The following is a 4878-nucleotide window of genomic DNA, read 5'->3' as shown; positions in this document are numbered from 1 at the left end:
TTTGCATGCGATTTCTTATTCGCGCCATGGAACTTGTCAAAGTTTGTAAAAAATTTTGAGATTCGTCGGGTCTTCTTTTCTATCCGTGTAATTCCATGAAAGATCAGTAGGATCTTCTTAAGTTCGATTTGGAAAGTAGAGATTTCAAGCTGTAAAATGCTTTTTTGATCATCTCGATAGGATCATTTTTGACGAAGTTACATTCTCTTGAATTTTGCCTATTTTTGGAGGGAATAATTTATTAGAGGGAACAAATTAATTTTGTTGAGAAGTGTATTTGTTATATCATTTCTGGCTGTTTCTTATCGCCCTGCCACGCGTTCATTAAACGGCATTATTATTTGAATTCTGGAGTCTGTGTTCTTTCGCCACGTTGCTCACCATCATCCCGTCGAAAATAATATAACGCGTCCTTAGTTCCCGCCCTGCCCCTCTGCCATTAGATAGAGCCGGCCGGCCCTCACGCGATCGACCTCGAGAGGAGCATTTGTTTTTAGATTTCGCGTATCATCGAGTGCCAGTGCATTTTTCGCTGTACCGCGCTAGCTTGGAGTTTCGTGAGTGACGTTGCCACCGAGCACGTCTGGCGCCCAACTTTTGCGTCGCGACTCCTCGCCAATCGCCGGAGAGACAAACATAAGAGGGCTAATACCTTCCCTCCCGAAATCGCCTATGATTTCCCCCTTTCGTTTTGATCCGCGCTCGCGCGAATCTCGAACCTCGCCGAGCACGACAGTATGTATGATATTAATTATATATATAACGTTGAAAAAACTTTCATATTTGAACATTGCAACTTCTCACAATCAGCAACGTTCTTTCAATGTTTTATGCTGTATGTATACCTAAGTATCCGATATACATCAAGTAGCGTAATTTTAATTTCGTAAATTTCCAAAAATATAAAAAGTAAGAACGAGATAAAGCATAAACATAAATGTTTTTTTTATCAATTTAAGGGTGAGGATCTAATATGTCATAACTGAGATGCCATAATTTACACAAGACATAAAAAGTTTTAACGTTAAATTCAAAATGGAATAAAGAATTAAGTATTATAATATTATATTATTAATAAATATAAATGGCATGCATTAATAAACCTTTAGCAAAAATTTAAAACGTACATAAACATACATTCGTATTACAAAATTATTAATAAATATAAATGGCATGCATTAATAAACCTTTAACAAAAATTTAAAACGTACATAAACATACATTCGTATTACAAATCATATATGACATATAAACGTATGGTTTGTTGTATCGCTCAAAAATTTAAAGAGTAATGAAAGTCATAAATTTATACAATACAATGCAACGTAAATCAAGGATCAAGAAAAGATTTTTTTAAAGAAGATTAACAAATAATAATTTTACAATATCTTAACAAAATACTATCTTCAGAATAAATTGCTACTTTCATCTCAATCGCTTATCTTTACTGTGAATAGCATTACAAAACTTTATTCAATGAATATATACTCTACAAATACATAAATGCTATGCAACTAATTACTACTATCATCTTGAATTTAACAATAATTGTTAAGGAGATCCTAAAGTTATCTGTTTTACTGATTAAAGATAATAATTTTTGTATCAAATTTTCATATACTGCTATACATATACTGCTTTTATATATTTGAAAATCGTTTTCCACAATTAAAGTATAGACATTAACGAGGGAAAGGAAAAAGAAGAAATATAGGGGAAATCGGGACTGGTTGATACACGGAGCACGTTGATACATTCAAAATTGCTGCAAAACAACAAACGATAATATTATATAAAAAATATAGTATTTCCGCAAAAACATTGTAGTCATGCTGCAATAAGATATTTTGGACTGAATAGCATATTTTTAGAAATAAAAAATAATTTCAGTTTTTGATAGCCAAAAGTAAAATAAATCAGTGACATATTAAATGTTATATTTATAAATCTGTTTATTATATTATAGTTCCAACTATTTTCTTAGAATCTTTACTTTATAAGTAATAACTTACAATTATATTAACGTCTTCAAATTTTTTTTGCTTAAGCAAACAATTAAAATGTGTAAATATGATAAGTCGGGACTAGTTGTGACGGGGTATGTTAATTGTTACAGTGTTTATTTTTGTTTTCAATCGAAACAAATTTAAAATAATGTTAGATTTCTGTAGTCTTTCCTAGTGCAATCCTATATTTATATTTTTTTTCAATGTGATATATATGTATAAGAGGAAGACTGATAAATATTTATGTTTATATCATTAATGTTACATTAATGTGTATATTTTATTTGAAAATTATAAATGAAGTTATGTTATGCACAATTTTTTTTATTTCCTATCTAATTAAATGCGTTATATTTTGAAATCTGGATGTGTAATGACTGATTCCAGTAATTGTAACAATTGACCCCGCATATATATGGGGCCGGTTGTTACAAGTTGCATTACTTTATATTTTCCATTAATATAACAAAATTAGTTATATTATTGAATTATAAAAATAATTTCTATGTTGTTAAAGCATGTGGCTACTAAAAAATATCTTTGCGGTATTTATTTTATTTATTAGTCACATGTAAAAAAAAAATCATTAAAAAAAACTGTATCAACCAGCCCCGGTCTCCCCTACGGCATTTTTAGCGCGTAGGATTTATGCCGTAGCACAGACGTTTTATTATTTATTTATAAATATAAAAGTAAATAATAATACTTGATAATACGCCTTTTACAATACATTAATCATAAAATTCATGCATGTATATACTTATGTATGTACTTATTCATAACTTGTAATAATATGTTTTTGATTTATTTATTATATGAGTAAATGCAAATTACGTTTCACGTGTTATTCACTATTATTATCTAGATTACTAGTACATAACAGGCGCGCGCTTCGCGTATTAAACCTCATACATCTTCCAATAACATTTATACCATTTTAATTAAACAAATTTAACAAGTTTTGAAAAAAAATAAATTTTCAAAAAATGACGTTTTAATCGGCCATTTAAAAAAAAAAATAAAAAAAGCCACATAATGCATCTTTAAGATGAGCCCAGAAAGAAGTCGATATATCTTTATTTTTCTGGAAGATATGAATTTTTAAACATTGGGGAAAAGAGGCTTCAAAGCAGGTAACATATGGCAATTTTAAGATAGGGTTTGTATTTTTTTTGAGTCATTTATCCCACTCATAAGTGACCGTATAACTCACCCTTATTTTTATAATGCAAAAATGCAAGAGTTTAAAGAAAATTCTTTTTTAATATAAAAAATAAATAATTTGGATTCCTAATATTTTTTTATAATAGTAAACAGTATAAAGTTTTTACTGGTTACTATAGTTCATTAAACTACTATAGTTCATTTAATTTAAACTTAATAGATAATATCTGATAAATTAAGTTTTTAATAGGTGCGGCATATACATATATACCGGGTTTACCCGACAAAAAATTAACGTTGTAATCGTCAATTGTCAATTTTTTGTGCGTTGAATTTAAGATTACGGCTCTAATTTAAGATTACTTTATACAAAGTCATAAGTCATAAGTGCCAATGAACAAAAAATTAACAAATATAAAAAATATTTTCTTAAAGACTCTGTGATAATTAATCAAATATGATAAGAAATATATGCCTATAAGAGCCTGATGCAGGTGTCAATGCGCAATAATCTTTATTAAATAATAGTAATATTTAAAACATATGTTTCAACCCATAGGTTTGGGTTCTCCTCAGTGTAAGATACAAATTTAATAGCTACAGAATAGTCCAAGCTTAGTCATAAATCCAATAGTGGTGTGAAGAAGCGTACAAACATAATCGCTCGCCAGATTTTAAGTGAAGAAGCTTATAATTGGGGGAAGGATTTTGCCTTCCACTAAGAGATAGCGAGCTTGTCACGATCGAATGTGTGAAACAAACAGAAAATAGTATAGACAGACTTCCTTTTCCTGACCTTGAGAAACAAGGTTTTAGGAAGGGTTTCTCTCCAATGCTCCAAGGTCAGGAAAAGGAAGTCTGCTATTTTCTGTTTGTTTCACACATTCGATCGTGACAAGCTCGCTATCTCTTAGTGGAAGGCCAAATCCTTCCCCCAATTATAAGCTTCTTCACTTAAAATCTGGCGAGCGATTATGTTTGTACGCTTCTTCACACCACTATTGGATTTAAGACTAAACTTGAACTCTTCTGTAGCTATTAAATTTGTATCTTACACTATTGAGGAGGACTCAAACCTATGGGTTGAAACGTATGTTTTAACTATTACTATATTATTCAATAAAGATTATTGCGCATTGACATCTGCGTCGGGTTCTTATGGACATATATTATTCTTATCATATTTCAAAAAATTAACGTTATAATCGTCAATCGTCAATTTTTTGTGAACTGAATTTAAGATTATGACTACGAATTCTATTATTTATGGCTATCTTTCTGCTCAGGCCCTTCCGAATTGGCGCTTTTGATTTTTCGAATCTATTTTTTTCAATTCCATTCAGGTTAGGTAGTACCTTATAGTTAAAAAGATAAAAGTTAAGTTAAAAAGTTAAATAATTTTAACTTAACTTACATTTACAAGTTACATTTTAGGCTCGTAACTTTTAATTTAATTTAGTTACAAGTACATTTTATCGGTAACTATATTAATTTTTGATCTAACTTTCTTGAAGTTACATTTTTAGTGCTTCTTGTAAACCCAAAATAAAATACATGTCTAAGTTAGTGTCTTTAAACTCAAATTTGAGAACACACATCAAGGCAATTGTAATAATAATATAATAAATATATAGTCTGGCCACGGGAAGAAATCACTGTCCGCGGATCTTCTGTGCATTAAATCGTTGCAGGAAGAAGTCCTTCGAAA

This window comes from Wasmannia auropunctata, unplaced genomic scaffold (genome assembly GCF_000956235.1).
Source record: "Wasmannia auropunctata unplaced genomic scaffold, wasmannia.A_1.0 LD334198.1, whole genome shotgun sequence".
In the NCBI taxonomy this organism is placed as follows: Eukaryota; Metazoa; Arthropoda; class Insecta; order Hymenoptera; family Formicidae; genus Wasmannia; species Wasmannia auropunctata.
Note: the sequence above shows the minus strand (reverse complement) of the source record.